This window comes from Schistocerca serialis, chromosome 4 (assembly GCF_023864345.2).
Source record: "Schistocerca serialis cubense isolate TAMUIC-IGC-003099 chromosome 4, iqSchSeri2.2, whole genome shotgun sequence".
Lineage (NCBI taxonomy): Eukaryota > Metazoa > Arthropoda > Insecta > Orthoptera > Acrididae > Schistocerca > Schistocerca serialis.
Genome location: NC_064641.1, coordinates 164,411,473 through 164,438,669, shown reverse-complemented (window position 1 = coordinate 164,438,669; position 27,197 = coordinate 164,411,473).

Sequence of the window (27,197 nt, the reverse complement as noted above, 5' to 3'; positions counted from 1 at the left end):
GCCTAAGCTCCATCATCTGCTGTCTGCCTTTCATGTTGTTGACATGATGAAGGAACCCAAATGCTTTCGGGCAATACGCTCTCCATTCTAGCTCAGCGATCTGTCGTGAGGGGTCAAGAGTGTATATATTTCTTATAAAAAAATAATTATATTCATTATTACCAATTACGTGACACTGTCTTGGGAAGCATATAATATAAATTAACTAGGCGTAACATAGTCTACAAAATGTTAAGCCTATGCATTACGGATATTTTAGAACCCGTCATTGTTCACTTACTGTAAATACATAAAACATATAACCAGACACTTTTTTAAATAGTTACTTATTGGTTCCATTAACCGGTGATAGACAAGAGGATGTAACAGACTGTAATTCATCGCCATCAGTACTGTTTAGCTATCAGTTTGGATTCAGAATTTAGTTTTGTATTTACTGCGATTTCATTTACGACTTTGTTGACAACAAAAGGCGCACATACTGTCGCAGTAAGTACAAATTGAATTTTGGATGCAATCGACAGATAAACAATACTCACGGAGGTGCATTTAAGCGTGTTCCATCTTCTTGTCACAGAGACAGCACCCAGCATTGTACTTGAAATAGCTATGTGACGTAAGGAAAACCATCTCAAGATAAGCCTGAAAGGTCAGAAAACCTGAATAAATAATTTTCAAAAAATGACTGGTTGCAGATTTGTGTATTTACATTGCCAAATGTCAGCCGAGTTACACCAAATCAGATAAGAGGACTTCTGCCCAAAAGTGTACTACCGATCTGATGGTATAGTATCGGCGAACACAGGGAGCATGCGGCATTTACGACAGCTTAACACCTGCGTTACACCATTGTCACACCGCCATCGCTTTACATCAAAGTCATCTTGCGCTATCAAATTTACTGTTCAAATGTACCTGTGTAATCTGTCAATCATGCGCTGTTTGCCACCAATCGAGCCCTAGCTATGTATTGAGGGGATCAGGTGCTGTATGAGAAGTAGAGTTGAAAAAATAAGGTAAAATACTTTGACAATATAAAATGATGAAATAATAGCATAGACTGGAAAACGTAAGACGAAGGACGCCTCCCTCCGCCTCTATTCTCATGCAATTCGTCCAGAATTTTTTTAAGAAATGACGTTGTTATTGGACTATAACATTCGCTTTTCCACTGCATATGTATGCAAATTATCTGTAGCATGGTATCTGACCAGTGTATTGTCTTTTTGTAAACATGCCAGGATGATATGTTATGCGGCATAAACATGCCAACTAACGATATACATTCGGACAGCTTCACAGTCACGACTGCATTATTTCCTCACCACCACCCTGGCCTTGATGTGTGCATGTCACAATTTTGTCGGGGATACGGTGTTTTAGCATGCGTTGTGTGGAGCTCCTCTGAACATTAGAGACCCGCCAAAGTGCGCAAGCCCACCAAGTATATAACACACGACGTGCAGCCCGAGGCAGATAGCTGTATAGAGGTACGGCTGCTGCACTGTGCATCGTCCAGCAAGTGCGTTGCAAAACCTCTGTGAGAAGAAAAGTATATTCTACCTTAATGACAAAAAGGCGATCGAAACCATTGTTTCCAGCACAAATATTTCAGACTTTATTAAATCATATCTTAACAATACCGAAAAAATCTCTCACCTAATCATGTGAGAACTTTCAAGTGCTATCCATGTCCTCGCAAATAATGCTGTTTATCGTCAGTTACGGCATAAAAAAGACTTCCTGTAAAAATGTCTGCTTGGTGATGGTGCTAAATTGCGAGTTTTATCCAGTGTGATATTCGAAAATTTGCGATATAATGACGCTGAATTAATATTATCCTTACATGGGTGGACTCATCTAAGTAGTGTCTCAGTGCTTCATTTCACAAAAACACTCTCTCCCCTCCGTGATCATACACTACCGGCCATAAAAAATTGCTACACCAAGAAGAAATGCAGATGATAAACGGGTATTCATTGGACAAATATATTGTACCAGAACTGACATGTGATTACATTTTCACGCAATTTGGATGCATTGATCCTGAGAAATCAGTACCCAGTACAACCACTTCTGGCCGTAATAACGGCCTTCCTACGCCTGGGCATTGAGTCAAACAGAGCATGGATGGGGTGTACAGGTACAGCTGCCCATGCAGCTTCAACACGATACCACAGTTCATCAAGAGTAGTGACTGGCGTATTGTGAGAGCCAGTTGCTCAGCAACCATTGGGCAGACGTTTCCAATTGGTGAGAGATCTGGAGAATGTGCTGGCCAGGGCAGCAGTCGAACATTTTATGTATCCAGGCTGGTACAAGACCTGCAACATGCAGTCGTGCATTATCCTGCTGAAATGAAGGCTTTCGCAGGGATCGAATGAAGGGTAGAGCCACGGGTCGTAACACATCTGAAATGTAACGTCCACTGTTCAATGTGCCGTCAATGCGAACAAGAGGTGACCAAGATGTGTAACCAATGGCACCCCGTATCATCACGCCGGCTGATACGGCAGTATGGCGACGACGAATACACGCTTCCAAAGTGCGTTCACCGCGATATCGCCAAACACGGATGCGATCATCATGATGCTGTAAACAGAATATGGATTCATCCGTAAAAATGACGTTTAGCGATTCGTGCACCCAGGTTCGTCGTTGAGTACACCATAGCAGCCGCTCCTGTCTGTGATGCAGCGTCAAGAGTAACCGCAGCCATGGTCTCCGAGCTGATAGTCCATGCTACTGCAAACGTCGTCGAACTGTTCGTGTAGATGGTTGTTGTCTTGCGAACGTCCCCGTATGTTGACTCAGGGATCGAGGCATGGCTACACGATCCTTTACAGCCATACGGATAAGATCCCTTTCATCTCGACTGCTAGTGACACGAGGCCGTTGGAATCCAGCTCGGCATTCCGTATCTCCCTCCTGAACCCACCGATTCCATATTCTGATAACAGTCATTGGATCTCGACCAACGCGAGCAGCAATGTCGCGATACGATAAACCGCAATCGCGATAGGCTACAATCCTACCTTTATCAAACTCGGAAACGTAATGGTACGCATATCTCCTCCTTACACGAGGCATCACAATAACGTTTCACCAGGCAACGGCGGTCAACTGCTGTTTGTGTATGAGAAATCGGTTGGAAACTTTCCTAGTCGCCACCGGCGCCAACCTTGTGTGAATGCTCTGGAAAGCTAATCAATTGCATATCAGAGCATCTTCTTCCTGTCGGTTAAATTTCGCGTGTGTAGCACGTCATCTTCGTGGTGTAGAAATTTTAACGGTTAGTAGTGTATTATCACTGGAGGAGACTTCCCACGAAAACTCAAACTGTTTAATGAGAGAGAGTCCGCTCATCTGCAGGAGCAAACGTTTTAGAAACTAATCCATTCCCGTGTTGCAATTCAGCATGCCCTGAACTACTGGCAAAGCTAGCAACAATATGTCTATAGATTCAACGAGAGAATGTGGAGAAATCATTTGGAGATGGCACACAAAACTCCTCATCCGTCAGAAGAAATATGGTTGAACTCTACAACTTATTTTGCACGTGAGCAAGAAGAGGAGGAAATGTATGAACTAAATGTGAGATATTAGTTACGACTATATATACAATAAAGGGCCAAAGAAACTTGTATGGGCACGCATATTCAAATACAGGCATATGTAAGCAGGCAGAATATGGCGCTGCGTTCGGCAACCCCCATATAAAACAAGAAGTGTCTGGCGCAGTTGTTAGATCGGTTACTGCTGCTACAGCGGCAGCTTATCAAGATTTAAGTGAGTTTGAACGTGATGTTATAGTCGGCGCACGAGAGATGGGACACAACATCTCCGAGGTAGCGAGGAAGTCGGGATTTTCCCGTACGACCAATTCGCGAGTGTGCCTTGAATATAAGGAATCTAGCAAAATTTCGAAATTGCGGTATCGCTGCGGCCAGAAAAAGATCCAGCAAGAACGGGACCAATGGCGAATGATGAGAATCGTACAACGTGACAGAAGTGCAACCCTCCCGAAAATTGCTTCAGATTTCTTTGCTGGGCCATCAAGAGGTATCAGCATGCGAACCTTCTAAGAAACATTATTGATATGGGTTTTCGGAGCCGAATGCCAACTCGTGTACCCTTCATGACTCTACGACACAAAGCTTTAGCCTCGCCTGTGCCTGTCAACACCGACACTGGACTGTTGATGATTGGAAACATGTTGTTCATCAGACGAGTCTCATTTCAAATTGTATCAAGTGGATGAACGTGTACGGGTGTCAAAATAACCTCATGAATCCATAGACCCTGAATGTCAGCAGGGGACTGTCCAAGCTGGTGGAGGCTCTATAATGATGTGGGGCATGTGCAATTGGAGCGGTATGTGACCTCTCATACATCTAGATACTACTCTGACGGGTGACACGTACGTAGGCACCCTGTCTAATCACCTGCATCCATTCATGTCCATTGTGCATTCCGACGGACTTGAGCGTTTCCAGCAGGACAATGCAACATCTCACACGTCCAGAATTTCTCCAGAAACACTATTCTGAATTTAACACTTCCACTGACCTCCAACCTTCCCAGACATGAATATTATTGAGCATATCAGGGATGCCTTGCAACGTGCCGTTCAAGAGATCTCCATTCCCTCGTACTCTTACGGATGTATGGACAGCCCTGCAGGATTCATGGTGACAGTTCCCTCCGGCACCACCTCAGACATTAATCGAGTCCATGCCACGTCGTGTTGCGGTACTTCTGTGTGGTCGTAGGGGCCCTACACGATATTAGGCAGGAGTACCAGTTCCTTTGGCTCTTCAGTGCATATACTTTCAAAAATCCTATTTCAGCCCAAAAACACGAAATTATACACGGCATTCATAGAGTACGCTAACAGATATTTAGCAACTCAGCTGGTATTCAACCGCCTGAGAAAGTTAACCCAAACAGTGTGTTTATTTTTGACGTCATAGTTAAAACCAGTAGCAGATACGCAAATACTTTTGTTTTGGCCAACGTATGAAAGTTGATATCAGGTATTACAGCCAGGCATATTCCAGGATACCACAGCAGTTGGTGAGGGATAATGGTAATTTCGTTATCACATTTAACAGGAAAATATGAATTTTAAACATATTTACCAAGCGCATGTTGGAACTGACACGATGTTCAACGAATTTCTTAGCATAAGTCGGGATTTCGGAATCATACGAAGTATGGCTATCTGGTGACTGATGAAAGAAGGAAATAGAATGTAGATGAATACAGACAATTCTGCTTAAAATTTAATGTACAGGGCTATTACAAATGATTGAAGCGATTTCATAAATTCACTGTAGCTCCATTCATTGACATATGGTCACGACACACTGCAGATACGTAGAAAAACTAATAAAGTTTTGTTCGGCTGAAGCCGCACTTCAGGTTTCTGCCGCCAGAGCGCTCGAGAGCGCAGTGAGACAAAATGGTGACAGGAGCCGAGAAAGCGTATGTCGTGCTTGAAATGCACTCACATCAGTCCGTCATAACAGTGCAACGACACTTCAGGACGGAGTTCAACAAAGATCCACCAACTGCTAACTCCATTCGGCGATGGTATGCGCAGTTTAAAGCTTCTGGATGCCTCTGTAAGGGGAAATCAACGGGTCGGCCTGCAGTGAGCGAAGAAACGGTTGAACGCGTGCGGGCAAGTTTCACGCGTAGCCCGCGGAAGTCGAGTAATAAAGCAAGCAAGGCGCTAAACGTACCACAGCCGACGGTTTGGAAAATCTTACGGAAAAGGCTAAAGCAGAAGTCTTACCGTTTACAATTGCTACAAGCCCTGACGCCCGATGACAAAGTCAGACGCTTTGAATTTTCGGCGCGGTTGCAACAGCTCGTGGAAGAGGATGCGTTCAGTGCGAAACTTGTTTTCAGTGATGAAGCAACATTTTTTCTTAATGGTGAAGTGAACAGACACAATGTGCGAATCTGGGCGGTAGAGAATCCTCACGCATTCGTGCAGCAAATTCACAATTCACCAAAAGTTGACTTGTTTTGTGCAATCTCACGGTTTAAAGTTTGCGGGCCCTTTTTGTTCTGCGAAAAAAACGTTGCAGGACACGTGTATCTGGACATGCTGGAAAATTGGCTCATGCCACAACTGGAGACCGACAGCGCCGACTTCATCTTTCAACAGGATGGTGCTCCACTGCACTTCCATCGTGATGTTCGGCATTTCTTAAACAGGAGATTGGAAAACCGATGGATCGGTCGTGGTGGAGATCATGATCAGCAATTTATGTCATGGCCTCCACGCTCTCCCGACTGAACCCCATGCGATTTCTTTCTGTGGGGTTATGTGAACGATTCAGTGTTTAAACCTCCTCTACCAAGAAACGTGCCAGAACTGCGAGCTCGCATCAACGATGCTTTCGAACTCATTTATGGGGACATGCTGCGCAATGTGGGAGGAACTTTGTTATCGGCTTGATGTCTGCCGAATCACTAAAGGGGCACATATCGAACATTTGTGAATGCCTAATAAAACTTTTTGAGTTTTTGTATGTGTGTGCAAAGCATTGTGAAAATATCTCAAATAATAAAGTATTTGTAGAGCTGTGAAATCGCTTCAATCATTTGTAATAACCCTGTACTAAAACATTACTATATCAGTATAGTGCAGACTATGAACAAATCATTAGTGTGCCATGCACGCCTTTCGGGAGTATGAAACAGATTTATAGATACATTGACAGAAAAACAGAGGCAATTAATGTATAGTTAATAGAACTGGAAAGTATTATCAAGGCAGTAGCTAGAAAAGGTGAGATACTGAATCACAGAATTGAAGAAGTCTGCAGAAAACTACAGGAGTTGGTAAGCTTTATCCAGGCTATAGATACAAAAGTTGCATCCCATCACCAGCGCTAGTTTCAGAGTACAACAATTAAGATGAAGCCTGTTGATGTATGTGATGGTGAACCTCTAAATACAGCAAACTATCGTTTTAAGATGACGATTCCAGGCAAGCACAAATTCAGTGTAAGTGATTTGGTGCATATTTCGAATTACGAAACTGCGTTTGTGTAGTCTTATAGTTTTACCTATCGAACTGGCCAAAAGAGGTATTCACAGTTTCCAAAGTTCAATACAGAGACCTAAAAAAATGATATCTTAAAACATAGCAAAGGTTAAAAGAACCGGACAATTTTACGCTGAATAACTTCAGAAAAGCTCTGAACTACATGGCTCATAGAGAGCGTTATAGTACTTGGAGGGAGCGAACCTTTAGTGGCTTCCCATCAGAGCATAACAGTTGGGTGAACGATCATAATTTGGTACATAAACGGGAGACACAAACCTCAAACAATGCGGTAACGTGACATGAGTGCTACGAAGCATATCCAAGGTGGTGATAGTACTGACAATAATTTACCGCCTCAATTGCATACCCTTGGATTCAACTATTGTGGACCTGGAACAAAGCCGGGAAAGCATATAGCTCATAGCGATATGGGAGTTAATATACTAGAAAATGCCTGAGAAACGCACAATATTTCTTACATCACAATTTAAGATTGTGATGTTGTAGATCGAATATTAGCCAATAATGCTACGCAAATACGTGGAAAAAAGGACATAGGCGTAGGACAACATATTGCAACTTTCTTATTTGATACAACGATGCGATGACAAATGGACATTGCGTGCCGGAAGCTACTTCAAGCAAATTACGAATAAAGCACGTCGTACGCTAAAGGAGAAACATCTTGGCTGTTTAAAAATAAAATATTGCATCCAGCGAGTGCTGGCAGCGTTTAAAAGTGCGTTGAAACAGAAGAAGAAGAAAGAGACTTAAAACGCCCAATACCTAAGGCATGATGTGGATATTCCCGTTTGTAATACCAGTGCCCATAGATCTGTCAGCAGTCGCTTCTTTGGCCGGAAGAGCTATCGCCATAGCTCGGACAGTGTCGTACTGACAAAATGCAGAGGAGTAACTAAAGGAAGCTAATATTGCTGTTCACATTTAATGCATTTTTACTTGCCAACATGGCATAAATCTTTGTAATATGTACCGTAGGTGCTGCTGCTGTGTTTTAATGTTCAGTGATTTTAAATAGTTGACTGTTTTTCGTAAAGCATTTAAAAAGCAATAATTTTATTGCTGACTTGTACAGTACCACATTTAATGATTTTACGTGCCAACATGCCACACGACTTTGTAATACGCGCTGTATGTGGTGCTGCTTTGTATTACTGGTCAGAGATTTTAAGTATTTGACTGTTTGTAGTAAACATTTTTAAAAGTATTAATTTTATTGATGATTTATATAGTTATTGTATGAATTGTTGTATGTTTGATGATTGGAGAACATTTTAATAAATAAGAAAGGTTTCCTACATCCTGATAGGATGTCCCCTTCTCGTTTCCTCACGACAGCGGAAGAAGTAAACTGCCAGTTATCTGCATGCATTGTAAATCCACTTGCCCGTGAAGGACAAAGGTCTCGAGTTCGAGTCTCTGTCAGGCAAACAGTTTTAAGCTGCCAGGAAGTTCCATATCAGAGCACACTCCGCTGCAGAGTGAAAATTTCAGTCTGGAAACATTGTATTTCCAATGCAAATTTTTTACGTCTTCAGATGTCCTATTTTCATCTATGTTATGTACAGTATATTAGTTTAGTGAGAGAAAATGGTCAAACTGAGTCAAATCATGTTTGTAGTGTGTAGGAGCGATGTATTATGGGTCAGGATGGCCTTCAGCCAATCGCAAGGCAGGCAGTGATGGAACAGTACGGGAGTCAATCGGAGATTGAGCTTTCCGAGTGAAGAGGTGAAGAGAGTGATTCGGGACACTTTTGTCAAGTTCTGGAAGGGTTCACGCCTGCCTGTGGTAAAGAGTGGTATTCGACTGTGGAGGTGATTCATTCTGGGCCGTGAACGGCCGCTACCACATTTTAACTTCTGAAGAGCGGTTGAATGTGCTTGTGAGTGGGGCTCTAACTTATGCCTCTTGATTTAAGGAACTGATAAAGGGGCAGAGAATGAGTAACTGTTCTGCGTATCACGTATGTTAATTTGTGAATCATTACGTTGAACTGTGAAGTCTTTTAAGCTGGTGAACCTTTCGTGTATTGTAAGCACGAAATGGACTAAGTTTTTACGAGTCTTTTATGACTATTTAGTTTGGAGATTTTGTTACCATTCGTGTATCGCTCTCAACGTAATTTTCCTGCATTTTTAGGATATTTCTTATCTAAATGTTAACTGTACATCGTAGGGTCACTTCCCATTTATTTGAGATGTCCTTTCTCGAATAAACATTATACAACGTAGCTCGCGGTTGTCTACATCAATAACGTACTTTAGAATAGATCCCTTGTTATTCAATTTATCATATAACTTTCATTTAGTATTCTTTAATTCTCAATTCTGTGGCTCTACCCTATGACTACATCGAGCTGTTCGTTTTAAACAACGCCGTACATGGCCCAATTACTTAAAAGAAGAGTAACCACAAGTAAATAAGCAACCGGTTTGGTCGTTTCTGATGTTGTTCAGGAAGAGCAAGTACTCTAGCAGTAAACCGTTAGTTGCCGTCGCAAGTATCGAGTAATAATATGAAATAAATCGGTCAAGTGCTTTCAGAGATTTTTGGCAACAACGTTATTATACAGTGACGCTCTACTAGGTGTATAAAAACACGGCCGTTCGATTGTAAAGGTGTGTGAAAACTTCAAACCAATAGGCGTCGAACTTCGATAGATTTAAGATTTTGAACAAACAAACGTTTACATTTTACATATGTAGATAGATATAGAGGATGTTAGAGGAGGAATTTTTAAAATTCGAGGACTTGGAAAAAGTCTAGTAAACATGGGTTTCAAAGTACATACCCATACCTTAAGAGCTATGGGCTCTTCTCCAGTATAAGAGATGTGATTCACAGCAGCGAAGATGAACAAGTGCTCATAGCTCCTAAGGCATGTACCTTAGAACACACGTATATTAGACTTTGGGCTTCGAATGATAGTGCCTGTCACGTTCCTGAATACTGTTCAATCCTCCTGAGACACCCTATATATAGTGCCAAACATCTTAATTGAACGTTGGTGTGAGTACAACGCATAACAACGAGGCATAGGTAGGAATGCTATAGTGCTGCACTACATAGATCTCTACTGTGAATAACAATCACTGATGAGGTTGCTGTTCCGCTAACTTACTTTCTCCACGGATGAGTTGCATTTTTACCTTCTCTCCTATAGTGTACGTTGTACACAAACCTTCAGCTAAAGACGATTGAACCAATAACTGGTGTGCATTTTCTTTGCGTTTCCATTTGTTTACTGTCAACTCCAGAAAATGGAAGAGCTACGTTACCCATGCTACCTTCAGTGTGAGCCGTTACTGGAGAGCCACAGTAAGTTTTGTGTTACGTTTTGAATAATGTCATGTTTGCGTGAATTCTACACTGTGATACGTTTTTGAACAGATCGTTAGGAGAGGAAGTGGATTGGCTAGTTAAAAATATAGGTTGTTATTAAGAAGAAGACGTATTGCTGTTTATATCTTTGCAACGAACAGAGTTACAAGAAAAATCATCAAGAAGTATATTTTTGAAACCATAGAAGAATAAAGCTTGAGATCTAAAACCAGGCAGCTATGACCACTGGTCATCTGACAGCGATGTTCACTTACGGCGGACGTATTCAAAATTGCAATACTTTTAAGAAAACCATAAAAAATCCTAAGTTTTCAAAACAATTTAACCATATTATGCCGCCCAATCGTTAAGAAATGCTATACGCATACACCTACCTATAAGATTTTATGCTTATTGACATTCGACAAATTTAATTATAAACAACTAAAGTCCTTTCAATAATGTGAGTGCCAAAGTTTCTATGTCGCAAAATCTGTAGTGACGAAATTACTGTCTTCTTATTCAAAGTGTGATATATCATTATTGCAAACGTTTGCGGAGTAGAATTTTCATTACCTTCTTTTGCTGGATTTCTATAGCTCTATGAATATTTTTTGAAAAAAGCTTCAAAATTTACAATTTTCACTTATATAAATGCCTTACTATTGTATCAAATAAAAATTGCTCTCCCAGAAGGTTTCACTGTGGTCTTGGCTAGATGCATGCCAAATTTAAGTACTCTATCTTCAGTGGTTTGTGAGGCAAATTTTCCAAAATGTAAGTCGGAGGAAACCTGAATCAAAGATCTTGGAGTGTTTTTATTAGGCCTTACCTTGTCTTGGCGAAACAGTGCAAGCCATATGCGTACTCCCCTTCATCCTCAAGCAGTCTTTTCCTCAGGTTCGTTCCCATCACGAACAGCGTACTCCACAATCGAATTAATGAGATACAAGATTCAAATAGATCTGCAAGAAAAAGATAAAAAATCTACGACCGATGCTGCCCTTTCTCCTCTATCGAGTCTTTCCTTTGTTTGTCTTCTTTGGTTAAACTGACTTTCAAACTGGAAAGCAATATTGTCAGCTACAGCAATTCTCTTTCTCGAAGAACTTATTCTCTCGCTTGAAGAGACTTCGTCATGAATTATTATTGAGCTAATTTTCATGCTATCTTTATAGCACCGAGAAGAACTACACCTCCTAATTCTTTAGAACACTTTACCGCAACGAAACACGCTACGGGCAGTAATAACAGATATACAAGCTACTTTCGTAAAAGTTTGCAACCACTTGTAAACAAACACCATAAGCCAAAGACTGCAATATCTGTGGCAGTAATGATGTTGCAAAGCCTCTTTGACGCACCATACAAACATTCCCCGCATTTAAATTGCATAAAATCGAAACAAAACGGAGCAGGAATAAAGACTACGAGGAAATACAGAACAGGAGAAGAGTGAGGTACTGTGCAAGTTTTTGCCAAATATAATTTGTATCCCACACGAGTGGAATTGTGACATGAACCCCTAGAACCGAAATTTCAATACCATGTGGTAAATGAAGATCCAACAAAAAATTGTCACAGTTTTGGTCACTTTCAAGTTCATCTCCCGTTAACAGCGCTCTGGTATGCGAGTCACTTTTAGAACACAGTGCCGATGTATTATCCGAAAACTTGTGTCTTTTATTTCACTGGTAGAATTCAATTTTAACAACTTTGCGAGGCGATAGCCTGTATTTTTGTAGTTGTTGCCCGGCTTTAAAGCCAAACTATCACGTTAGTATGAGTTGAGTAAAACTAAAAAATTAGTTTCAGCTTCATTTAAGTTTTCCAAATATTCTGTTTACCACCAATGCGCGATGTGGATAAGGTCTTGATTCTTTTATGTAGTCTACATCTTAATAAAATCGTTGCACATAACATCTACAAGATGGAAAAATATAGAACTGCCACGCTGTAATTTTTATGGTCATCTGGAATAATTTTTTATCTACATTTCTTTTCTTGAAGTGATATCTACAAGAACATTACAGAAAATGAATTCTAGAGGTGTAATTTCTACTCATATTTCTCTACAGTAATTTCTCATTGCAGGCCAGCATTACACATCACGATAAAGCTTTATTAAAAATAACACAACTGTTAAATGAAATTTTATGTTTCCTGTGAGACATAAATAATGATAATATTCACATACCTTACCTCCTTCAAAACATTATACAGTGAGAGAGACAGACAGGTCCTACATTTCTTGCGTTATTTCATTCCTCGTGCATTAACAATCCGCCAAGAATTTCTACATACGTAATTTTATGTGATATCTTTCCCTTTTTCTTCACAGATCGATGCCCAATGAAATATTGCACTTTTATCGTCAAGTATTCCTTCAAGTTATCGTATTTCTGTGTCTGATTAACATTGCAAGTCACATGCTGCCACCTGTCGGCCACTGACTACACTCAGTCGTTCAAGCTGCTATTCGCAGTTCATACCTTCCCCACAAAGCACCACCCGAATGCCTCTTGCATCGTTTGTCCAGTACGAATCACAAAGTTCTCGCGGATGAAAACGAAAATATCCTAATATCAAAAGTTAGTCTTGCATGGGAGGGAAACCATTGCTTCTTAGCACGAAGAAAGTCAATAAATATGAGCGTATTATGGAGGTATCTCAAAAGTAATAGACCGTTTCGTTACAGGCTTAGTGTAGCGACCGTTTTTTCTATCCCTACTTCCGTGTCTTGCATGAAAGTAGGAATGTTAATTTATCTATACATGGACTGGTATTGAGGGGTTTTGTTTTATCCCGTCTAGTTCTTAAATTAACCCCAGTGAGTCACTACACGTATTGTCTTCCCAGTTCTGAAGGAAAAAACCATAAGTAAATTAATACTAGTATTTTCAATAGATTCTCGTTCACTTGTTTCAGTTTCTAGTCTGCAGTTTATTCTTGGTGAAAATCACGTAACCTAATTACTTATGAACCTAAATCGAAGTAAAGTTCAAGACGAATAGTCAGTTTTAAAATAACACGTTATTTTATGTTGCAATAGTTATTAATAAATCAGTTCATTCACACGATCGCATTCAAAGGGGTTCTTAGAAAAAGTATCTAATCTGGAATCCCGTCAATATCAGAGATACTAAACAATGTTCTGTCACTTTCGATAAAAAGATTGTTCCAGTTTAATATCCATAAACTGTTACGAAATATGATTACTAGTCGCGTGAAGTAAAGCTTTTCCACTATCAGAATACAAAGTCCGAATCTGTCCAAAAATCGTTAATTCCGTAAAATATTTAAATCTTCACACGAAGTGACGTTAAAGTCAGACAGATTATTGATCACCGCCCCGTTCCTCTAATATGACAAAAGTTCTAATTCTGATCTGAAATTAATGCTTCCCAAAAAACAATCTCGTCGCGATTTACTCTTGCGCCCCGGTTTAATAAAGCTCATATTGTTGCTTCCTAAAGCTGTACGTCCTAATTGACTTCGAACAGACTAGAGGATAGAGATGGAGTATCATAATGGCATTGTATGTCTATTTATACTTTAGTAAACGCTAGCTTTGGTGTTCAAGACCTACGTTCTGTGACTATATTATTGATTTTCTCATATATAAGAATAACTAATAATTTAACCATTTCTATCGTTCCCCCCCCCCCCCCCCCCATGCTTCCTAAATTTATGATTAAAATTCTTTTCCTGTTCTATTATTTTTCTACTATAGATTTCCATCTATTTGTCTCTTATTTCTATTTCGTAAATTACTACTTGAGGAGGGGCTTGGGACATTTTCTGAATTTATATTTCGAGGATATGGGAGCTAATTTGGGAGCTATTTTGGTTTATTAACACCGAGAGGCATTGTAGGTGTTACATCGCTCGCCGCTCCGCCCCCCCCCCCCCCAGGACTATAATAAGCGTAAACTATCTTCGCTTATCATGGTCCTAGCAATGGGTGTTTTTTCTTCCATTTTTTCTATTTTTTTCATTTCTCTTTCGTACATCATTCTCATCATACAAAATTTGGTTACAACAAATTTGACAAACATTAAAATTTCAAAAGGGCTTAACAGATTTGCCCACTAAATATTTCAAGACACAACCTGTAATAAAATTAATAATTTGGCCTAACTGAGCTGCCACTACACAATTCAATAATTTAAATTTATCACTTATATAGAGCCTAAGCGCACTGCTATGTTTAAAAAATATCATGACTCTATACAAAATAAATTTTACAAAACTTGAATTTTCTGCTGATGCCAATACGCGCAAAAGAGAAGCTGCTACCGCACCAGACTAACCAGGCAGCATTGTACAATCTGGTTCTTCACTCGGCCGCCTCTTTTTTTGGCTTACGACCGAGACTTACGAACGTCTGTATCTCATTGTCTAATACAGACTATTTACGTTGTCGTCACTCGAAGAAGCTCGTGAAAGAGACGCTGCCAACTGCACCAGATCGACCAGGCAGCGTTGTCAATCTGGTTCTTCACTCGGCCGCCTCTTGTTTTGGCTTGCGACCGACACTTATTTCCTGAAGTCCGATGTTCTGCTGTACACAGCCGTTAATAGCTGTATCTTCGACGATAATCACCGATATTACTACAATACTGCTCAATTTTAGGTTGGAACAGTAGATTCAAAGTATTCCATTGACTTTTAATTAATTTGTCCACATTCTGTTCTCTAATACCTTCTGTTGAATGCCCCCCCCCCCCTCCCCACGTTTATAACACTGTTCAGTTCAATCTATGCGTTAGAGGCCAACAGTTAGTCACACGATTTCTTATAAAGGTTCATAACCTTCTATAAATTCTAACTCCATAGTTAAGACGTTTTAAGTTATTCATTTCACGAAGAAATCGTATTAGTAGTTTTTCCCTCCGTCATATGAAAACATACTTCCCTCGTCACTAATATGTCGCACCACTGACACTTCATACAACACTTTCTTTTAAAACAAACACTTCCTTTTTACTGAACCATCTTTGTTAAATAACTACGCAAGAGAATTCGATAACCTTGCAAAAACATCCTTTCCTACCACCAGAAAACTTTCAGAGACATCTCCTTGTGTCACCTTTACTTAACATAATCTAAGTATTGGAACTTAATACAGTGACAAAGGTGACAGATGTCATTACATTATACATTAGAATTTTTTATCCCTTAAATAAATAAATAATAAATATAGATTTGAATCTCAACTATCTTCAGGCGTAAAGCCAGCATATCCCTTATATTTCTACCATTCCTTCATTAAAAATCCATCTATGGATAACATAATATTTTAGCCTAATAGCAAACTCAAGAAACCTCATCACAAGATCAACTCTTATCTATATTGAACAATCATCAAGTAAATCTGTAAACATTTCTCATTAAAATCTAAATATTTTTCACAATAATATTATTCAAACAAATTCTTTTAATTACGTTTCTGAGGCATAAAGCCTTCCTACCATTAATGTTCTTCAAATTGACCCAACAAACTTCTTTCAAAGTGTGAAAAATACCTATAGATAATATCCTTTAAACAAAATCCTTTACCAAACTTCAATAACAATTAAGTAACTTCTTCACAGTCAACAATTCTTAAATACAGGCGTTAAGCCTTTCACACACCTAATATTCTTCAAATAAATACAAGAAAACTTTATTAAAGGCATAAAGCCTCCCTATAACTAGTATACTTCAAACAAATGCTCAAATAACTTTACAAAAGGCGTGAAGCCTTCCTACAACTAGAATATTTTAAACAAATGTTCAAATAACCATACACAAGACGTGAAGCCATCCTACAACTAGAATATTTTAAACATATGTTCAAATAGTTTTACACAAGGCGTGAAGCCTTCATACAACTAGAATATTCAAAACAAATGTTCAAATAACTTTACAAAAGGCGTGAAGCCTTCCTACTTCCAAAATTCTTTAAAGAAATGATGAGATAACTTTCTTAAAGGCATGAAGCCTTCCTACACCTAGTATACTTCAAACAAATGATAAAACTATTTTATTAGAGGCGTGAAGCCTTCCTACGCCTAGAATCCTCCAAACAAATCTATTTATTATATTCAGAACAAAACTAAGAACTACCATTGGCGTAAAGCCCACCTACACAACTAATAACTTTCATAATAAAGATTTCTCTGTAATATTAACTTGCAGGCACTACAAATGACCTCTACATACATAACTGTTATATGATAACCACAATAACATTAACCTTTGAAATCATAAAATTATTATTATTTCAAAATAAACTTCTCAACTCCTGCGTGATGATAAATGCCTTTTCTTACACGGTTCTTCTCGTCTGCTAATACATAACTACATGAAAAAGGTTTGATAAGGTCCATCTAACAAATATTCCCATTTTTATTGATCTTCTTCCACATCGATGACTTTGGGTATCTACATACTAACACCTTATCCCCTATGTTATAATAAGATACAGGTTTCACTTTTTTGTCAAATTGTCTTTTCCTAATACAGGCTTGGTGCTTTAATGACTGATGTACTACTTTAAATAAATCTTCTTTCTTCATAGGAGATCTAGTCATTATCGGAAGATTAGATAACCATTCTATGGAATCCTGTTTACCTAAAAATACTTCATTAGGCGTACAATTTGTAGAGAGATGTGGTAGGTTATTATGTATATTTCCGAAAATTGGCAACATTTCAGTCCATCTTGCATGGTCCTCCGACATTTGAGCCCTCATAAATCTATTCAACTCTCTAAATACCCGCTCTATCGGGCTACTTTGAGGTCTGTGCTTGGGGATGAAGGTATGCCGGATTTTCTGTTCGGACATCACTTGCTTCCAACGTTTAGTAATAAAATATGATGCATTATCTGTAACTACTCTTTCTGGTTTCCCTACACCATAAATATATTTATTCACAAATATCCTCGACATAGGTCTTACATTCGTAGTTCTTATAGGATACAACTTAATAAATTTCGAAAACACATCGTAGAAACCTATCACGTATAGAAAATTTCACTTCACAATCGGCCACGGCCCGATTACATCACACGAAACCAATTCCAGTGGTCTAGACAGAATGAATTACTTGGCTTAGTCTTCTGACACAAAACACATCTAGACAAAATTTGTACTACATATTTTCTCAAGTTAGGATGAAAACAATATCTTAATAATTTGCTTACACATTTCTTTACACCCGTATGTCCCCAAACTAAATGAGTATACCAAATAAACATAGTCAAACATTCAGTAGGTATTCATATTAAATAGTTGGAATCTGCATTTTTACAATAGTACAATGTCCCGCCGATCAGCATATATTTATTGCCATTCACATTACTCGCTTGTTTGAAAGTACGTATAATATTGCCCCACTTCTTACTTAGAGTAAATATCTCTGGAGTGAGCATTCACATGCGCAGAACAGATTTTGTGTTGTCAACATACATTGCAGGCCTGGTCACGTGTTCTCGGGACGTCGTGTGTTTGTCCCTACAGCGCCCCGTATATTTACGATGTCACTATATCCCTAGTACAGACGGATTCTTTTCGTACCTGTCGTGGATTATTTATATAGGTAAAGGTGGATAAATGGCCCCCACTTTGTTTTTTTATATAATACCTTTTATTTTTATTATAATCACCTGAAAATAACATAAAACATTTCTCTAGTATGTCCTGCAATACTTACGACATGTTTTGGTTCAACTTTTTAGTAGTTAAAATAAAACTTTATTTTTTTCTTGATAGTCTGCGTTTTGTTGCCTCAAGAATTTGTGCTGGTAATATGGCCCCAAGGTAGTTTGAAATAAAAAAAAATTGAAAAAATATTTTTATTTAATTTTTGTGTATAATGAAAGAAAGACTCACTCTGAACATTGTTAATTCGTCTACTGGTGGGATGATTTTCACAGCCTACGCCTAGTCTATTTACAATAGTCTCACACATAAGCATCTTTTTCGCATCCAGCGCATTCGTTGTGAGCCCACATCTCACAGGCTATACACTTGATCCAAAGTTCACCTTTTGTGTCCTTTGAAAAAAACCCTTCACAAAATAGACACACAACGTCGTCAACATCAGGGACAGAAACACCAACTTCAATGTCTGGGAGGGATTCTCCCGAATCAAAACTTACACAGGCCTCTTCACCTTCGTCACCTGATTCATGTTCATACACTAACTTATTTCTTCTACTTGTTCTAGAATTTGGTTGTTTTTCATTGCCGCCGTTCTTCATTGTACTACTCTTTTCTTTTCCGTCTTGTTTCTTCTTCGTTTTCTTATTTTTCTTTTCTTTTGCGTCTTCTAGAGCACGTTTATAAGGAGAAGAACTTACAACAGTACAAGTAATGGGTTTAGGGCCTTTGGTTGTCAATTTTCTTTTTGGTCTTGGTATCGGCAATACGTCTTGAGGAGAAACATGACCAAAACGTTGTTGGGAAAAGCACCCCGAGGGCCCAGCTTCTGCCAAGTCTCTTGCAGATGGTGTAGTTAATGTCGATGATGTGCCAGGATGAATGCGTTGAGCTGATTGACTTGAAGGCCTGTCCTTAGGAGTTCGCCCATTACTGGCTTTCAGAGCATCCACAGCCATACTTTAAACGTCAATATCTTCAGAGGGGGCAAAGTCAATATCATTAAACACTTTTCGATTTGCAGGAAAAATTCCTGTGACTCTGAACCCTGAAATGGCTATTTCAGCTGTTTGACATTTCAGGAATGCATTCCCAAGTAACTCAGCAATATCGTATGGTCCAAGAGGCCTATTGTTGTGCAGCATCCACTGCCTTACGTAGTCACTATAATGATTCTTAAGGGATCCAATGAAGTTCCTATCTAGTGGTTGCAGCTTGTGTGTAGTGTGCGGAGGCTAGCTAACTATTGTAACGTGGTGTTCACGAGCTACATATATATCTACATCTGCATTTATACTCCGCAAGCCACCCAACGGTGTGTGGCGGAGGGCGCTTTACGTGCCACTGTCATTACCTCCCTTTCCTGTTCCAGTCGCGTATGGTTCGCGGGAAGAACGACTGTCTGAAAGCCTCCGTGCGCACTCTAATCTCTCTAATTTGACATTCGTAATCTCCTCGGGAGGTATAAGTAGGGGGAAGCAATATATTCGATACCTCATCCAGAAACGCACCCTCTCGAAACCTGGCGAGCAATCTACACCGCGATGCAGAGCGCCTCTCTTGCAGAGTCTGCCACTTGAGTTTGTTAAACATCTCCGTAACGCTATCACGGTTACCAAATAACCCTGTGATGAAACGCGCCGCTCTTCTTTGGATCTTCTCTATCTCCTCCGTCAACCCGATCTGGTACGGATCCCACACTGATGAGCAATACTTAAGTATGCTATGTCAATTACGTCAATATTCTTTGTGTGGGTATGGTGGCCATCTAAAATAAGCAAAATAGGATCATCTTTTGATGGCTATGTTTTAGAGATAAAATGGATTAACCAATCAGTATTTTGGTTCATTAACACCGAGAGGCGTTGTAGGTGTTACATCAGACAGAGACTGAAATCCAGCTCAGCATTCACTTGTTTGCTAACATTAGTGGCTAGACATATCACATTTGCAATTTATAAGCTGTAGTTTCTACGGTGGCTGGTTTTCCGAGCGTGCAGAATTTGCTATACAACACTGTAATATTACGTAAAAATTACTGTAGAGAAGATCGTTTTAACTGTGGGTGTTCATTGTACGTTACAAGAGGTTTGTCCGTAGTTGCGACTGAAGCAGTACCGGGTAGACTGGCAAAGACTGAAGCATATACTCCTGCCCGATTTTCTAACCGTGAAGCACTGTATTTAGCAGAACTAGCCGAATAAGGCATTTCAGACAGGTGCGTTAAGGGGGGTAGGACGTCAAACAGGCCGACTTGGAGGAGGAGAGGCACCACTGGACATTTTATTTTCTACTGTGTATACTTTTACAAATAAATCCATAAAACTTTGTCAGCATGATCAGGAAGGATTCAGGATTCACACTCATAGCAGTGGAAGTGCAAAAACATAACAAAATAAATATTTTTTAGATATGAAATTTCATCATTTTTTCACTTACTGTTGGCTGCATTTGTTGCTATAGGTACATATTTCTTCACGAGTAAGAGAGATTCTTTGATGAATTTTGCACAGCATACAAACCGTACTTACAGGTGTATGAAACTCTAGAATTTTCCAAATCTATTAAAAACTGTGGTAAAAATTGAGATAATTAACTACAAAATTTGATTTTATTTCTAAACATAAAGTTTAAAACGTAACAGCTCATTCATTTTTTCATAAATTAAATAGATTCTAGAGTTTTAGACACCTGTAAGAACGGTTTGTATGGTCTGCAAAATTCATCGAACAGTCTCTCTTATTTATGAAGAAAAGTGTACCTATAGCAACAAATGCAGCCAATAGTAAGTGAAAAAATGATGAAATTTCACATGTAAAAAAAAATTATTTTGTTATGTTTTTGAACTTCAGCTGCTACGAGTGTGAATCCTGAATCCTTCCTGGTCATGCTGACCAACTTTTATGAGTTAACTTGTTAAAGTATAGACAGTGGAATTCAAAATGGCCTGTGGTGCCTCCCCTGCTCCAGGTCGGCACGTTTGGCGTCCTACCCCCTTTAAGACCATCTGTTCACAGAGCCGTGCACGAGGACAAACAGGAACGTTATTTAGTAAGCTAGAGCATCTCGCACTGGAAATTGCAAGCAGTTTAGGAGGGAGAGGATTAGTATTAGGAAGCACTGCTGCTTCTTCAAAGCGTCTCAAAACTTTCCTGCATTGCTTGCTGGACTAGGCCTCCCGGAAGAAAGGATAATACGGAGAAACCTATTAATCACGGCATATATGGGTTATTTACAGTATCAGTCTTTCTCTCTGCAGTGAATTGGGCGTCCTTTTGAGCACTGCCCGCGAAATGCAAGGTTCCCTGTGCAAGTCACAGACCGGCTAACAGTTTTAGGCTGCCTGGAAGTGTCAGTTGTGTAGCTGTTTTAATTATTTGGACTGACTACCTATTGGAGCCACTAGTTTAAGACATTCAGATGTTGCACGTGTTGTTCTTGTTTTCAGTGGGTACCTACATTCCCGAATAAATCAATACATAAATAAATAACTACACACATACATACCGGCGATCACGGGCCGCAAAGGTCGTGCATCGACCTTGCAACGTTCCTCCATAGTTCGCGATCTTGTGCACTTTGGAACCATTTTTCGTCGACCCCGAACTGCTGAACATCCTTATGCACTTCAACCTGCCATCTCTTCCTTGGTCTTTCGTCAGGTTTACCCGTAAGCACAGCTTTAGCCCGGCACATTTCTGCCCCTTGGCAATGTGCCCTGTCTGGCGTATTCTCCGCACTTTCATTTTCTGCACGATGCTCGGTTGTTTCATGTGGTCGTACAGTTCCTGGTTCTTTCTGCGTTGCGAATTGGTCCAACGATCTTCCTCATAATTTTCCGTTCATAGATTAGCAGGTAATTTTCATCTTTGTGTGGTGCTTAATGTTGCTGTCCCTTACAGCAACACAGCACTGCAGTATACTCTTTAAGTTCGGTCTTAAATGACTAATTTTTGGTGACATTATCTGTTTCAGGCTGAAATAAATTTTAGTCCCATTCACAATGCGTTGAAAAATTTCTTGTTTTAGGTTATTATGCCTGTTGAACCAGGTGCCAACGCATTTAAAATTTTCACTATAGGTATAAGTCATATTCCAAACTGCAATTGGGGATTATTAGGGGCCTCTCTGGATACTTCTTTCACTTCAGTATTCTCCATACTGATCCTCAGTCAAAGCGGACTGGCATTCTTTGCTCAAAAAGCAATAGTGAAATAGCATCACCTTTCCTGAGTGCTATATAGCCAAATGCTCCAGTGGATTTATAGTTCCACTTCACGTGGCATCTAGGTTATTACCAACGTCTGCAGCATTAAATGGAAGACGCGATGCTTATTGCACACTATTTCGCCTGCAGCACACTACATAAACAACTGTTATTCCACTGGCACTACAGATGTAATATTGTAATATCAGTTTCACGAACGTGCCTTTCACTGGTGGATAAGATAAAGCGAATGCATGTTGATTTGTGACGTAATGTTTGGACTGTTTGAAACCTTTATTTATCTCGTGTGGCGGCCTGATCCAGTTTCGAGCAATAGTACAGTCAACGCAACCGTGCGCCGCCCGCCGTATCGCGGCGATGGAGGCTTCGCATGGCGGCTATTCAATCCAGTTTATCTGCGCTCGTAAAGTCCTTGTCGGCTCGTCTGCCGAGACGCAGCCGTTTCATCAGGACACGCTCGTACCGGCTACAGAGTGAGCTTTATCAATATCCGCGAGACATTCCGGGAACAGCCTTAGAAGACCTCATTCTGAGGACATGGCATTCCATTATCGTCCCGACGTTTACGGCGCCAGGGAGAAATACATCAGCATTTCCTCCCCTCACAGTTCGCCAGTATTTCAGGCGAGATCCTCGGAATCTTACGGCGTGCCAGCAACTCGGGCTCTGTCAACAGCTAGCCAGAGGGCGCACTTTCCGGGTAAATCTGTTTATAGGGCGTCCCTCTTTAAGATTCCGTTCTGTTTCCAGCAGTAAAAGCTCGCCGTTACGTAAAAACAATGGTTATATTCTCTTGTTCTTCCAAAGAACTGTTGTACACATTTAGTTCTCACTGCATTATTTTTCCAACACGTAATTTCCTATTCCAGCTCTCAATTTTCTAATCTTAGTATGAAAAACATTCGATAATAGCAACAGTACAGTTGTTGTATATAGAATTGACAGAGTCACTCCTACGAGTCGTCAGTTGCATTTTCCTTGGTGTTTCGGCAGATTTCCGCAGTTTTCTTTTTGCACTATGTAGCTGTAGTCAGCACGAACAAATATTGCTACTGGCAGAAGTAGAGCTGTGAGGGGGGGGGCATGAGTCGTGCTTGGGTAGCTCGGACCGCCAGCACAGTAACTCAGCGTGTTCGGTCAGGGGGTTCGTTGCCCTGTGCAATAAAAAAATTGAGTTAATAGATCAACGACGAACTGAAACGGGTGTCTTGCGACGGCCGCCACGAGCAGATATTGCGATCAATAACGAACAAAATGCAAAAAAAAAAGATAGTAGAGCACTTGCCCGCGAAAGGCAAAGGCCCGGAGTTCGAGTCTCGGTCCGGCACACAGTTTTAATCTGCCAGGAAGTTTCAAACACTGCTCATGTCTTTCATGTGACGTCCAGTGTCGACGTAAACTTCGGTTTCTTTCCCACTGCGAACAAAATAACATTTGAAACAAAATTTTACATATCTATTCCGCAGAGCAGCGCCACGTTAATCTGGTCCGATATTCGTTTTATCGTGATGAGTATCACGGACATTGCAGCACGGACGATATCCAGTATTCCAGCAGCAACTGAACAGAGTGTTGATGAATGGCGGCAGCAGTCAGCTCAGGCCATTTTGTTCGTAGCGGGAAACAAACTGAATCTTTTCATCGACGCTGGGAGTCACTTGAAAGAAGTGATGAGCGGTATATGTTTGGGCTAACTCCAACCAAACACTGGATGAAAGAAACTATTCATATATGCAGAAACACCAGAGAAAATGCGACTGACGAGTCCCAGAAGACATACCTTGTACTTTTTTTTGTGAAGCAGTACATAAGCGCCAGTCGGTTGTATGGAACCACTGTGGTGAGATGTGTAAATATGAATGATGCGGTAGTGATGTATAATAGAGACTACACATATTACTGGCGATATGTGGGACACATAAAGAACTTAAACTATGAACACGTATATTCCATACCATTCCAGCTGTCCTTAGGTTAGTCAGGTTTAAGTAGTTCTAAGTTCTAGGGGGCTGATGACCATAGATGTTAAGTCCCATAGTGCTCAGCGCCATTTGAACCATTCTAGCTAGTCATCTGACGATCAGCGACGACAGTGATGAATTTGAAGATCGTGAATCATTCAGAAGGTCGCTGTTAATTACAATAATTGTAGGTTGATGCAACAGTTACTGTCTTCTCAATATGGCATTTGAACTTGCTAAGATATAACGAACTGGTTCACAATGGCGTTTCGTTAGCTTTATATTTGAAAGGTATCAATGCTTCTTAAAATAGCAGTGAAACGTATGAAGCTGTAAAGATAGCAATAATTTCGTTACATTGTGGTAGATGAATTCAGTTTTCGGACATTCTGGGATACCATGGAGAGATTTTTATCTTGCGTAACACAGTATAGTGATACACATCCATTCCGCTTTCAAATCTGTTAATTCCCGTCGCGCAGCCATAATGACATCTGAAACCCCTTCACATGAATCACCTGAGTGCCAATGACAGTTCCGCCATTGCACTGTCCATTTATACCTTGTGTACTCCATACTATCACCACCTGTATATGTGTATTTCGCTATCCCACGACTTCTGTCACATCGGTGTAGGACCGTCACAGTGTCTATAAGGAATGCTGTGGAACTCGTTGCAATTTTACACGTCTGGTATTGGGATTGTAAAAATATTCTAATCGACATGGATCAGAGACGAATGTCACGCCATGTGAATGGCAGTCGGGGTTTCAAACTGGACCGGAACTGCTGCAGTCCATGAATGCAGGTAATCTCAAACGTTCAGGAGCGAACACTACGAAGGGAATTGCAGGCAATGGACGATAGAAGTAGGTTTCTTCGCAAAAGATCATTTCTCTCAGCGGCAAGTTTCCAATCGGCTAAACAACACCAACTAAGTAGCCGCCAAACTGGGCGTGTAGTGTGGTCAGAAGAATCTTTTAAAATTACGCAAGTCGTCAACTGCTCCAATGATGCGTTTAACTCGCAATGTGAGGAGAGTGTGGAAAGAGCTGGAGGTCATTAAGTGTGAGGTTTGGGATTTTTGTGGTGTTTTTCACATCATGACTGGGGGACATTCAATCACCTTGCGCCGAACGTGAATCACGATTGTCATTTCGACATTATCGGTGACCAAATGTTGTCCTTTCGCCTACATCTCATTATAAGCTTCCTGTGGAAACTCCCGTATTCGAAGATTAACACAGTTTGTTAATAAAGCTGGATGCATACGCTCTTGGGTTAGCGAACACGCAGGCACACTATCACACACCGTGACTGCCGCTCTGAATTACGCAATCTTAACCCCCCGGGAAACGTCTATGACTATTTGGATCAACGGGTGAAATGCAGAAATCGGAATGCCACGCTTTCGAAGATCCATAGGAGCTTATCAACAATAATTGGCTGAAGAAAGTTTTTCCTCTCTCTACCTCGTCGAACTGTAGGAAGAAGCAAGTTAGATTGGGTTTAACCTCGCCAGCGACACCGGGGTTATTAGAGATCGAGCAAAAGCTCGGATCGTGTCAATGATACGGAAGGAAGTCGGCCGTGCCCTTTCAATGGAACAATCCCGCCGTGTGCCTGGAGAGATTTAGGGAAATCATGGCAGTCCAAATTCTGGATGACCGGACACGGGTTTGAACCATTGATTGCCAATACAACGTGCTTATCACAGCGCCACATCGATCGGTTCGCCGAATTGAGATCACTCACGTGGAAGCTGGACACGCTTTCAGGAGTATGGCGGTTCAAATACGGATCCAGCCATCCATATTTACGCTTGCCATGTCATTGGCTTCAATATAAATATTTAGGTTTATGTTTTACTGAATAAGGTTTTACTCCATATTTGTTATGGACACTCAGTTCAGCCATGGTGGCTACTCCTTCATATTCCACGCCAACGGCCAGACATGGATTTTCCCGATCACATGATCGGAGCGTGCCCTTCCCTGACCTGCGGTCTTCCTAATGCTAGTACTCAAGGTGTTTGTGAATCATCGAATCTCAGAGGGTGCCGCCATCTTCTGCTGACACCACAGAACCCGCGCAGCTACTGAGCCCTGGTTTCGTCACCAATTCTTCAGCTGTCAAAACACTTGCACCTCCTCAGCAGTGCCTGTCTCTCATCTCAAACTGAACACACACGCCTGTTTATAAAGTTTCTAGTCTCATTTAACTGTGTACAGCTTTTTGAATGTGTATAACTGTCAGACCATAAGCAAAGATGATGACTATAATGGTGGACAATATCATTTTAATTTCTGTGGCTACACCTGCACTTACATTACTTGCTAAATGTCAGCAGTAGTATAAATTGAGACGTTTGCTTATAGTCAGTTCATATGTTGAATGGTGATAGCAGCTATCAACATTTCTCGAAATTTCAATAAGCGTTATATCAGTCTTAAGAATCAGGACTCTGCGACATATTCGCAGGAAAGGGAAGTTGTATTGGAAAGAGTATTTAGACTTATTTCACTAGGGATATTGGCACAGTTATTCAGAAAGAAATAGACAGACCAAGATGAAAGAAATGAAGGCAGAGACAACAACTTTGAAAGCAGAACGTGGTGAAGAAGAAGAAGAAGAGAAGAAGAAGAAGAAGGTGAATACAGTGAGGAAGATGGCGAAAATGTTGAAGAAGAGTTAGGAAAGAAATTTACAGCAGAGACAGTTAGTAAACCTATACATCTATATCTACATCTACATGAATACTCTGCAAATCACATTTAAGTGCCTGGCAGAGGGTTCATCGAACCACCATCAGCCGGCCGGTGTGGTCATGCGGTTAACGGCGCTTCAGTCTGGAACCGCGTGACCGCTACGGTCGCAGGTTCGAATACTGCCTCGGGCATGGATGTGTGTGATGTCCTTAGGTTAGTTAGGTTTAATTAGTTCTAAGT